Here is a 13,196-nt window from a genome sequence, read left to right as displayed (position 1 = left end):
ATGAGCATTTCACAATAGAATGAATGAAGCTTGTCACATTTGCATACATGTTCGATTAACTGTCCACAATTAAAAATCCAGAAATGATAAAATCCAGAAATTCACATCAAAAAATAAAAGACAATCAAATGAGCAAATAGCAAAAAATCGGAGGTGATTTGATTAATTTTCAATTTGTTATGATTTTTCAAAGTTGGATAAAAATGTTTGAAATAAATGTGAATCATGTACATGATAATTGGAGGGAAATAGAAAAGGTGGATTTAATTTGAAAAATGCCATCAGACAGGATCGAACCGGGTACATACAAAAATCAAGCGCTGAAACAAATAAAATCCAGAAGTTGCATCGCCAGGAATCGAAGGAAGTACAAATGCGCTTGCAAGCAAAACACGGTCGTTTAACTAAATGAGTTGGCATGCCAACTCACAGGTCCGTGTACGTGTGGATGAGTCAACGAAAGCGCAACCAATGGATTCGCCTCGAAGCATGGGCGTGGCAGCATGTATGGACAAAAACCCTAGCCAACTCAATCAATTGCAGACGGCGGCGGCAGTGGCGGTTTCCACCGTCTTCTTCATGAAGACGGCGGAGCTACAGTAACACGTTCAAATATTTTTTCCAGATTCACGCAAATCATATACCGTTCAAAAGCTTATTCCATGCACATTCCAAATCTCACATTTGCTAAGCCTATAACTCAAAGAATCATGCGAATCGAATGAAAACATAATGCATGTCAAAAGTCCAAGTTCACGTATCTTGCTCAAATCTCAACCAATTTTAAATCTAAACACATCAGAATTCTCAGCATGATGAGATCTACTTAAACATGGCAATGATTTGAAGAATTAAGAGGTTCGAAATTCTAACCTCTTGAAGAGCAGTATGAGAAAACAAGCGATTCAAGTGCCAAAAGTGTCCAGATCCAATCCTGAGATGATGTTATGAAGCTTTGTGTGTGAATTGAAGCTTGAGGTGGCTTGGATCTAGCTCAGATTTCAACTTCCATCTTCATGTTCTTGAGCTTCATGTGCTTGACTTTGGCTCGAATTCTTCAAATCAATGCTTGAATCTTCATCAACAACACTCAATAAACCAGAATATGGAAGAAAATGCTATGCTATATGAAGAATTTTTGAATTTGGATTGAGAGAAATTTTTATGAGAAATGAAATCTAGATCTAGAATGAATGAAAAACCTCAGAATTTTGTTATGATTAAGGCTTTATATGACATGTTAATCACTCTGAAAAATTAATTAGGCAATGGCTAACTGTAATTAGTGAGAATAAGGTGCATGACCAAAAATGGAAAATGTGTGGTGCATGGAAAATCCACACGTGAACAGTAACATATGAATGCTCAAATTCACTTAAAATCATTTTATGAACACAATGGCAATGGTATTTAACATGTATGATGCACCAAATTCAAATTATGCATTTTCCCTCCAAAATGAACATGCATGGCCAAATGATCTTATGATTAAATTTCATGCAATGTAATGTTGGATTTGGAAATTATAGGTCAAGAGAAGAAATATGCAACAAGAGTGACTCATTTTGGAGCTTTAGTTCAAAAGTTATGGCATTTTGAAGTTCTAAGCACACTTGGCAATCATTTGATCATAACTTCTCAACCATTCATCAGATGCTCATGATCTTGGACTTTTTGGAAATGGGAGAGAAAGATCTACAACTTTCATGTTCAACAAAATTTCATTTGAAGCTTTTTTGATGATGTAAGATTGAGTTGAAGTTGGTCCAAAAACTATCCATTTTTGGAAACTTGAAATTATAGGTCACTTTCCATTTTTGGAAACTTTTGATATGACCTCAATTTCTTCAATGTGAATGTTTGAAATGTCAAATGGACCTTGTTTTAACATGAATGAAGTATTTCTAATCACTTCCCCACCTCCAAGTCCTCAGTTGACTTTGCAGTTGACTTTCTTGATCTTTAGATGACCTGAAAATGTTCTGATGGATTTGGGCCTTTGCCACTTGGGAATTTGCTCCAAAATGGAACCATGGCTCATGTAAGCTCTTCAAAATAATCATATGGTCCTCATCTCACGAAAATACCATCTGCTCTTGTACCAGGGATGCTCATGAATGGCTTGACCTGTGCTTGCTTGATGCTACAAAACAAAATGTTAGATGACATATTTTTGGTGCTTTTCGTTAGTGATGAAATGATAAAAGCAATTATATATAATGCAAGCAATGCCTGGTGATCTCAAACACTCACAAGGGATCCCTACCCAAAGATAGCAGAAAGCAAGATGCTCAGAGATCCTTGAGGCTATGCAATGTAATGATATGATGCCATGAGGAATCTTAGGGACAAAATTGGGGTCTTACAATCATACCAAGGAGCGCCTATGAGGTATAGAGGTGTAATTGTCAAATCTTTTGACGGTTCGCACAAAACAATTATTGTTGAAGTGGACCTTCCAGTTAAGATAGGTCTGAGTGATTTTCAAATTACTTTTCAAGTAATGGGTATCCACCCGGCCTATAGTTGCTTGTTGGGAAGGCCATGGATCCATGAGGCAGGAGCTGTTACTTTAACTTTGCATAAGAAGCTCAAATTTGTGAAGAATGGAAAGCTTGTGATTGTTGGTGGAGAGAAGGCGTTGTTGGTTAGCCACCTGTCAGCTTTCTCCTACGTTGAAGCTGAGGATGAGGTTGGAACTCCGTTTCAAGCCTTATCTATTGTTGCTGAAAAGAGAGTTGGGGCACCTATGTTCTCATTGAAAGATGCTAAAAAGATTGTGGAAGAAGGCAATGTTGATCAGTGGGAGCGCATGGTAGAGGTCTTCGACAATAAAGGCAGAATCGGTTTGGGGTTCCATAAAGGTTCAACAACTACAAGGACTGAAGATATGCAACTTATATTCCATAGCGGAGGGTTCATTCATGGCAATGACCAACACTTAGCTTTTGTGCTAGAAGATGACGAAGAGAAAGACTGCACCAATTTTGTGACGCATGGAAAAAGGCTTGCAACAATTGGACTGCTGTTGATGTTCCTATTATTTTTCATCAATCTAAGTAATTGCTTTTATATGTTTTCAAAGTCCTTCTCCTATGCCTAAGGGAGAAGAGAACATTGTTTGGGCATTTCCAAATTGGTCATTAATAAAATTAATTATATTCATCCACATTTATGATGTTTTGTTTTTACTTTTTGCTTTATTCTGAAAATGGTAATCACAAAAAATATAAATAAACAATATAATTATCCATCTTCATAATATTTGGTCACAAATTCACTTCTCTAAAATCAAAATATCAAATCATTATTCAGGTTGGTTCCTAACCTCATTGAATACAACGATCCTTCTCCTTCTCCAAATTTTGAATTCCCTGTGTTTGAAGCCGAGGAGGAAAGTGATGAAGAAGTGAGTGATGAATTATCTCGTCTTCTTGAGCAAGATGAAAAGACTATTCAACCATTCGAAGAGCAGATTGAGCTAGTCAACTTGGGTTCCGAGGATGATGTGAAGGAAGTCAAGATTGGGTCTCGACTGTGTCCAGATGTCAAGAAGGGGTTGATTGATCTTCTTCGAGAGTATTAATATGTGTTTGCTTGGTCCTATCAAGACATGCCTGGTTTGGATTCTGAGATTGTGGAGCATAGATTGCCGTTGAAGCCAGAATGCCCGCCAGTCAAGCAAAAGTTGAGAAGAACGCATCCTTATATGGCCGTGAAGATCAAAGAGGAAGTGCAGAAATAGATTGATGTCGGTTTCCTTGTAACTGCTGAGTATCCCCAATGGGTGGCCAATATTGTGCCTATGCCAAAGAAAGATGGAAAAGTCTGCATGTGTGTCGACTATAGAGATTTGAATAAAGCCAGTCCGAAAGATGATTTCCCTCTGCCACACATTGATATGTTGGTACACAATATTGCTAAATTTAAAGTATTTTCGTTTATGGATGGATTTTCCGGATATAATCAGATGAAGATGGCACTCGAAGATATGGAGAAGACCACATTCATTACACCTTGGGGAACATTCTGTTATAGAGTGATGCCTTTCGGTCTAAAGAATGCTGGTGAAACTTACCAAAGAGAAATGACTACTCTATTTCATTATATGATACATAAAGAGATTCAAGTATATGTCGATGACATGATTGCTAAATCAATTGATGAAGAGGAACATGTTGAGAATTTATTAAAGCTATTCCAGTGTTTGTGGAAATATAAATTCCGCTTGAATCCGAATAAGTGTACTTTTGGTGTTCGTTCTGGTCAGTTGTTGGGCTTTATTGTCAGCGAGAAGGGTGTTGAGGTTGATCCTATCAAGGTCAAAGCAATACAAGAGATGCTTGCGCCCAAAACTGAGAAGCAAGTCAGAGGTTTTCTCGGTCGCTTGAATTATATCTCCAGATTCATTTCACACATGATTGCCACATGTGCACCTATATTCAAGCTTCTTCGGAAAGATCAGTCTTATGATTGGACTGAAGACTGCCAAAAAGCTTTCGACAGTATTAAGGAATATCTGCTTGAACCTCCGATTTTGTCTCCACTTGTTGAAGGAAGGTCATTAATCATGTATTTGAATGTGCTTGAAGATAGTATGAGTTGTGTTCTTGGTCAGCAAGATGAGACAGGAAAGAAAGAATTTTCAATTTACTACCTCAGTAAGAAGTTCACCGACTGTGAGACTCGGTATTCTATACTTGAGAAGAGTTGTTGTGCATTGGCTTGGGCTGCTAAGCGTCTGTCCCAATATATGTTGAATCATACCACTTGGTTGATATCCAAAATCGATCCAATCAAGTATATATTTGAGAAGCCTGCTTTAATTGGGAGGATTGTCCGTTGGCAGATGTTGTTATCAGAGTATTGTCGTACCTCGGGAAATGAGAACACGACCTAGCGAAGCGCAATCGCACGCTCGCAATGATGGACTGAACAGAGTCACCACCGAACTTTATTTATTCCTAAAACGGAAAGGGGAAATATCGATAAAACCCAAGACAAAACGACAATGATTATGGTCGTCGCAACCAAATCGGGGTTCGGGAGTCGATTACGCAAGGGGAAGGTATTAGCACCCCCCACGTCCGTTGTACTCAACGGGAACCATTAGGTTAGTTGTGTGTGTCAATGTTAGTTTGAAATGTTAGGCTTTAAGTTATTAGGGGGAAAGAAAGAATAAAAGAGAGGAAAATGTTTTTGGATTTTTGACGAAGGACTAAACCTATGTTTTTTTATTAGTGGGCCTGACAAGATTTACAAATCCTGCTCCTACGTATCTCAACAGAGAAATCAAGGCTTACGTAGTTCTGGGTAGAAAATGTTTGTTTGTTGGTCGATTTTAGCAAAATCTACTTTGTGTCAGATCGACAAAAACAATGTTGGACTATCCAAAACAGGTGGAAAAACATTGCCTTGCATTGTTTTGAAACAAAGTACCTTTCGTTTGTGAAAAGGTTTAAGAGTAAATCGCACGGCGGCGAGAAAAGAAATTTAATGGTTTGATGTGTTTTTGAGTAATGGCGAGAACTTGGATGAGCGAGATATCCATCTCGAATCCTAGTCTCAGGAGTGCGTGGTGTCCACCACGTTCCATTTCCATCTTATTTGCAAAAAGTGTTTAATAAGGATTAAGTGTTTTGAATTTGATTGAGAAAGGGTTTGAAGAAACCGCATTGACAATTTTAAATGACGGCGAGAGCTAAGATAGGCGAGGCATCCACCTCGAATCTTAATCTCAGGAGTGCACAGTATCCACCATGTTCCATTTCCATCTTTATTGAAAAAGTTTAAATAGGAGTTAAATGTTTTGGGTTTTATTATGAAAATGGCTCGATATTAGATCAAGCATTTGATGAGTGATTGAGAAAGATTTGAATGAGTGTTTGAGAGAAACAGAATGGATAAATTTGGATGATGGCAAGAGCTAGGGTAGGCGAGACATCCATCTCGAACCCTAGTCTCAGAAGTGCATGGTATCCACCATGTTCCATTCCGATCTTTATTGAAAAGTGTTTAGATAGGAATATTGTATTTTGAGTTTTGTTGTGAAAATGACTTGACATTAGATCAAGCATTTGATGAGCGATTGAAAAAGATTTGAATGAGTGTTTGAGATAAAACAAAGTAGATAAATTTGGATGATGGCGAGAGCTAAGATAGGCGAGGTATCCACCTCGAATCTTAATCCCAAGAGTGTGTGGTATCCACCACGTTCCATTTCCATCTTTATTGAAAAGTGTTTAGATAGGAATTAATATTTTTGAGTCTTTTATTATGAGAAATGGCTTGACGTTGGATCAAGCATTTGATGAAGGTTTGAAAGAAATGGAATCGAATGGGAGGAAGAAATGGATTGATTTGTTTATTGAGAAAATACTCGACGTTGGATCGAGTCTTATTTTTGATCTTTTGGAAATGATTGATTTTATTCTTGTGTTAGCAACTAACTAAACAGTCAAACAAATAAAGAAATGAAAAGCAGTAAAATTATTACACATCGGGGGAGTGGGGTACATTTTGTCAAATGGGGATTCAAAGTACTGGAATGATTAAATCGGGCCCAAACAACAAATAATGCAATGTATGAGTGTAAGTGCAAGAGAACTGTCTCATTGTAAGAAATCCCAAGAGTAAGATATGTGAGGTTGATGGCGATGCCTAAAAGCAATCGACTTACAAAGGTATTTGAGAATGGGCTCGACATTGAATCGAGAAAAGTGTGATTCTAGTGGTTTAAAGCGGTTTTGCATGGACGATGAAATTAAAGGAAACCAAACTTGTGTTAGTAAGTGATGATGAAACTATGAGTGTAGGAGAAATTATAATAAAACATAAACATGAAAAAAATTGAATGCTAAAAGAAATAAAATGCTATATATGGGTATCGAACCCACTACCCAAAGGGAGGTGAGACTGCTTCCCCTCCACCCGGCCACCGATGGTCACTTGTTATCCTAACAATGACCCAATCATATAACCAAAGAACCAAATAAAATAGAAGAAAAAAAATGAAAGTCAGCATGGGCCACAAACACCTGGGCCGAATGAACACCCAATAGCCTCTTAGACTGTCTGGGTTCGGGTCAAAGGTGAACCGCTCCGACTTGGCCCAAAAATGAGGAAGTAATGGAAATACCAAACCAAAATCCTAGACGCGTGGTCGTTGGGTGGTTATCAAGGAGACACGGCTGCCATTAATGGCTGGCTGGTACCTTTAATGATGAGCCACCGAAATGAAAAGTCCAAAACTTTAAATCAAGGAGACAGGTCTTTAAATGTATTAAACATAAATTAAAATACAATACCATTATTTGTCTCTTTTTTTGTTTAAAAGGAAGGCAAACTATCAGAACCAAGGAAAAACTCTTCCTTTGAAAAACAAAAGTTGGTCAACGCGAGAACAAATAATACCACGAGTAAAATGCAAAGAAACAAGAAAACCAAACATAAACCACAAAGAAGGACGAGGATGAAGCAGGAATCCAAGAGAAAGGAAAACCAAGCCGAACCTACGCTTACCTCTTCACGAAGAGATCACCAGCGGATGTTGGATCGTTCTTCTTCAAATGCTATCCCTCGTCAATTCCTTCTTCACGTACCCGCTCGCGTACTCCGCTTTCGGTAGGGACTTTGTTCCAAAAGGCGTCAAGATGAAGCTTTAACACCGTGTCCTCAAAGAAATCGCGGATTCTAGGTTTTCTCTCTTAGAAATCTCTCTCTCTCTCTGCTCACCTTTTTTCGGTAAGGTTTTTTATCTCTCTTTGCCATCGTCTTGAATTTCTAGGGTTTTTCGGTTTGAACAGTAGTCACTAATGTTCTCTAGGGTTTTTCGTGAACAGTGATCCTCCTTTTATATGCCATTAATCTCTTTCCTCTCATGTGCAGTGGAGGCTCTCGTACGGAGGATGCTGGAGGTTTTATCCTCATTCAAACTAGTGGTCCCTCTCGGTCCTCTCTGTCTCCAAGGACATTTTACCGTCGGTGAGAAAAGTTTCACCACTGTGAACCCACTTAGACGAAAATAGGACGTGTTTCTTCTCTTTTTTCTTCGAAATTTACACTAATTTTGTGTTGTTGTTGTAGCAGCTTTGCAAGCTCTTAGCAATGGAAGTATCCTGTCAACATGCAGCTCTTGTTTAACCGTGCGCTTGTTCTTGTGGAGGATGGTGGGTTTGGGTTAGTCTTGGCATGACTTGCTAGCACCAACAATTGACAGTTTGAGCTCACAAACAGGAACACCTGAGAATTGCTGCGATTAAATTTGATGCCTCTTCCTTGGTAGGTCTTTGCGTCCTTGAATCGGCAGAGTTCAGTCTTGAGAACCATCGTTGCCTCTAAACTCTAACATGTGATTTTGATGCAAGGAAACAAAATGTTGTTGATAAAGCTGCAGCTTGGCAAAGACTATATCTCCAACTATGAACTCCGCCAAACTTCGTTTATCATCAACACACTTCTTCATAACTTGTTGAGCACGATGGAGATTGTACAGAGGTTTGACATTTTATTTCGATAATGACTTATGAGATTTTGTACGATTTCAGGATTTTGATTCTAATGGAGCTTGTTGCAGGGTCTTGCTTATGGTTTTCACATGGCTTTGGTGCAATTTGTTCGGAGGTAAGAATTGCTGCAGAAACGGTGCCGGTTGCAATGCTCACTTGCAAATTGGTTTGGGGAATCTCACGGAATACCTAAATGGTGAGCTTCCTAGTCCCTCGCTCTGATTTAATAATGGCCTGCTTGCATCTTGAGTCTTGACTATTGTGTGGTTTGGTGCAGTATGTATCTCATTCACAAGCATCTATAATGTTGTTTGAAACATTTTCGTGCATGGAGACGTTCTTTTTAAGAGAAGTACACAGGGCATCACATAGACGAGCAAAACTTTGGTGAGTACTCGTTGCATGGTTTAATGTCTATTGTTAATGGGTTAGTGTGCATTTCATTTGGCTTGTTTGGAAAACAAAACCTACAGGGTTGAGGTATGCAACATGGCTTGATGGTGGGTCGGTTTGTGGATAGTCACGACATCGAACAAAAATGGTTAACTTCCTGGTCTCTAACAATCCTTCATGTGCATTGCAGATTCGATGAGTTTATTCGGAAATGCTACATTTGACATTGTGTTGAATTGTTAGATCATGGTATATTCTATTGAGTTTCCATATGCATGATAGATTCACATCTTTGGTTGGTCCTTTACAGATCACGCACACATGGAAAGAATTAGCATGAGGGCTCTCACTTGCACCTGTTGGAGAATTAAACTGCTGCTTTTGAAACAGGGACCAATGACGACTGTGCGTCGGTGTTTGAATGGGTTTCATCTTTTTCTGGTTATTCTTTTGTAAAATGATCAAGAGTATTTGGAACTCTCTGGATGATATGCTCTACTATAGACCTTGCAATAATTTTCACTCTATCTTCATTCTATTCCTATTCCTCGGCTTCATCATCATCCTTTTCTTCAATAGCAGTTCCTTCTTTTGATTCCTCAGGTAAGTGGTTTGAGTAATACTCACCCTATATTCTATTGATTAGCTTTGTTGTTGTAGCTTGCGTAGCTTTCTTTTTGGATACAACAGGAGCCATTGCTGATATGTGCTTAAAGGAAAACGGATTTGCTTTGCATTCTGAATCCAGGCATTGCCGAGATTGCCGTAACATCAGGCATAACACCAGTATAAGCAATTGACAACTGAACAAACCATTTAAGAGACGAATCAACGTTACAAACATTGAGACGAAGATTGTCATTAAACACAGGGTTCCTTCCACCTCCATTGATAGTCTTCGTAGAAACAACATTCTCAGGATTACTCGTCAAGTAAATTTAGCATAAACATCTTGCTTATGGTATATGAAAATGTTCTAAATACCCCTAGGTTGACGTATGTAAAAAATCAAATACTCTAACACATTCATCGGCATTTAACATGATAGTTATGTCTGAATAATTATAATCTTTTTTTTTGGGACTGCTATGAATTTCCTGCTACAACTTGTTGTTGGTGCCATGTTAGACTGACATTATCGCCTTGTGAATTGGTAGGTTTGTCAATGGAAAGCTGCAGGCTTGGTTTCTTGGTGTGCCGGCTAATGAATAGACTTGGAGGTGTATCATGGCATGGTGGTATGGTTGCAAGTGTGCAGACTTTCTTCTGCCAATCTCAGGAAAGAGATAGTCGGCTTAAGGTTTACCCAAGTTTCCATTGCGAGAGACCCTTGTCTTGTAAGTAGTCTCAACTTCTCGGAGTGTAGCGATGCATTTACGAATGTTGGGTGGAGCTAAGAAAGTGGATGAAGAAGAAGAGATTGAAAGCGTGAGGTTTTGGGTTATAGACACTTTGGATGGGAAAAGAGGAGAGTGGGAGCGTGAATGTAGTGTGTTTGTGAATAGCACCATTAGACAATTCGCTGAGCAAATTAGTCTTCTTTTTTTTTATTTACTTCAGCTTCTCTCTGCATTCCCCTCTTTTGATAAGCTGACAAGGCTAACATATATGTATCTTTAATGCATATTTTCATATTAGCCGATCCACACATGATAAAGTAAGTTTTTTTTTGTAAATGATTCCTATATTCTTCATTACTGCAACAATTATGTGGGCTACTCATTACCAAAATAAGCTTAGTCGCAGCACCAATGTCGTTAAACTTGAAGTGCAAGCTCAATAAAAGTATCATAAAATTGATAAGAGTGTTGGACATAAACCGTTGTAACTCTGTCAACATGCCATTATAATTCCATCATTTCAATTCCCAAACCAATCATTTCTAGCATATGTGAAATGATCACAATGGGGTGAGCATCAACCACTACCCCAATCTGTGGCATTGATTCAATCAAACACAAAACTTTCAAAGCCAACTAAAACCTCACGCAAGCCTTAAGAACAAAGTTAAATACCAAAGTATTTGGTTTCAACACAATCGCCTGTTGCGCTTTTTTAACCTTCAATCAAAATAAAAATCTTGAAGCTTAGACAGATGATTCGATACAAGATGTGTTCCAATTTCTTCCTTTGCACTATGAAGAATAATCAAGGACAAAGATTGCACAGATGGCATAAACCCTTTCTCAAATATTAACCTAAGTATAACCGATGCAGGTGATGCCATTTGCATTCAAAATATGATTTGAAGAATAACACAACTGAACAATAACTTGATTCAATAATTGAACCTCAAGGTAACCATAGAGTCTTAAAATCATGAAATGTTTCCAATGCTTCTTTTGATTGATGATTCCTCCAAGCAAATTTAAGTCTTCCTAGTAGAATTTCTTAGGCGGAACATTCCCATGATAATCTCTCACAGTGGTCAGAGTTAAAAGTTGAAAACTTTCTGCAAAGAGATATTCCATTGGTGGAACCATACATGCCTTCGAAGAATGGTTTGCAAAGGTGAGGGCTTTCTGAGAAAGGGGTTTGTAATAGAATGTATTTGGAGAAAAGAAACACCATGCCACCATGCCTGTGATGCTTGAGGTTTTCGGAGATTGGAAGTTATTATTTTTTTTTTGGGACCAAAATCAAGGTATGACAAGTATGATATCGAATACTGATATCAGAAAGCAATCAAAGGTAGTATCTTGGCTGACCATCTGGCTCACCAACCAATTGAAGATTACCAGTCAGTGCAGTACGATTTTCCTGATGAAGAGATTTTGTACTTGAAAATGAAAGATTGTGATGGACCATTGCTTGAAGAAGGGCCAGAACCTGGTTTCCATTGGGACATGGTATTTGATGGAGATGTTAATCAGTATGGTAATGGCATTGGGGTAGTGATTATCACTCCTCAAGGCACGCATCTACCATTTACAACTAGATTGACTTTCAACTCTACAAACAACATGGTAGAATATGAAGCTTGCATTATGGGGCTTGAAGAGGCCATGAATCTCATAATCAAGTATTTGGATGTCTTTGGAGACTAAGCTTTGGTTGTGAATCAGATCAAAGGTGAATGGGAGATGAATCAACCCATCTGGGGCATCTTTTAAAGATAAGAAGACTTTGAGAAGATTAGCCGGTAATTTCTACTTGAATGATGATATACTGTACAAGAGAAACTTCGACATGGTTTTGCTCAGATGCGTGGATAGACACGAAGCAGACTTGTTGATGACTGAAGTGCACGAAGGTTCCTTTGGTACTCATTCTAATGGGCATGCAATGGCAAAGAAGATGTTGTGAGCAGGTTACTATTGGCTGACAATGGAATCTGACTGTTGCAAATTCGTGAAGAAGTGCCATAAGTGTCAAATATATGTTGATAAGATTCATGTTCCTCAAACACTATTGAATGTTATTTCTTCCCCATGGCCCTTCTCCATGTGGGGAATTGATATGATTGGGATGATTGAGCCCAAAGCTTCGAATGGACATCGTTTCATTCTGGTGGCAATTGACTACTTCACAAAATGGGTTAAAGCGACATCGTATGCGAATGTAACCAAGCAAGTTGTTGTGAGGTTTATCAAGAATCAGATCATATGTCGTTATGGTGTGCCAAGTAAGATCATTACTGATAATGGATCGAACTTGAATAATAATATGGTGGAAGCTCTTTGCAAAGACTTCAAGATCGCACACCATAATTATTTTCCCTATAGACCCAAGATGAATGGGGTTATTGAAGCTGCAAATAAGAACATTCAGAAGATTATTCAGAAGATGGTTGTCACATACAAGGATTGGCATGAGATGCTCCCATTTGCTTTGCATGGGTATCGTACATCCGTCCGTACTTCAACAGGGGCAACCCCTTTTTCTCTTGTATATAGTATGGAAGCAGTGCTCCCCGTAGAGGTTGAGATTCCTTCATTGCGTGTGCTCATGGAAGCCAAGTTGACTGAGGCTGAATGGTGTCAGACCAGGTTTGATCAGTTGAATTTGATTGAAGAGAAGAGATTAACTGCCATGTGTCATGGTCAGTTATATCAGCAGAGGATAAAGAAATCTTTTGATAAGAAGGTCAAACCTTGTGTGTTCAAAGAAGGTAACCTTGTGCTCAAGAAGATCTTGTCATTCAAACTAGATTCTAGGGAAAAATGGACACCTAATTATGAAGGCTCATATGTTGTTAAGAGAGCCTTTTCAGGTGGTGCTTTGATTCTTATAACTATGGATGGTGAAGAGTTCACTCGTCATGTGAACGTAGATGCAGTCAAGAAATACTTCGCC

General features: G+C 38.6%; 1 long non-coding RNA gene across 9 annotated transcripts; it reads left to right on the top strand.

Moving 5' to 3' along the window:
• Positions 1-7,215: 7,215 nt before the first annotated feature.
• On the top strand, positions 7,216-10,624 carry LOC127125563 (uncharacterized). 9 transcript variants are annotated; one of them, XR_007804737.1, is made up of 7 exons: positions 7,216-7,696; positions 7,888-7,983; positions 8,089-8,280; positions 8,367-8,496; positions 8,576-8,703; positions 8,785-9,503; positions 10,058-10,624. It is a non-coding gene; the product is annotated as an uncharacterized LOC127125563 (long non-coding RNA). The 9 variants fall into 9 exon arrangements; XR_007804735.1 differs by lacking the exon at positions 10,058-10,624 and adding an exon at positions 9,591-9,982; XR_007804731.1 differs by having other exon boundaries at positions 7,218-7,696; positions 8,785-9,947; positions 10,058-10,622.
• Positions 10,625-13,196: the final 2,572 nt, after the last annotated feature.

The sequence above is a fragment of the Lathyrus oleraceus genome, chromosome 3 (genome assembly GCF_024323335.1).
Source record: "Lathyrus oleraceus cultivar Zhongwan6 chromosome 3, CAAS_Psat_ZW6_1.0, whole genome shotgun sequence".
Classification (NCBI taxonomy): Eukaryota; Viridiplantae; Streptophyta; class Magnoliopsida; order Fabales; family Fabaceae; genus Lathyrus; species Lathyrus oleraceus.
The sequence above is the reverse complement of the archived record's forward strand: the minus strand, read 5'-3'. Positions and strand labels throughout refer to the sequence as shown.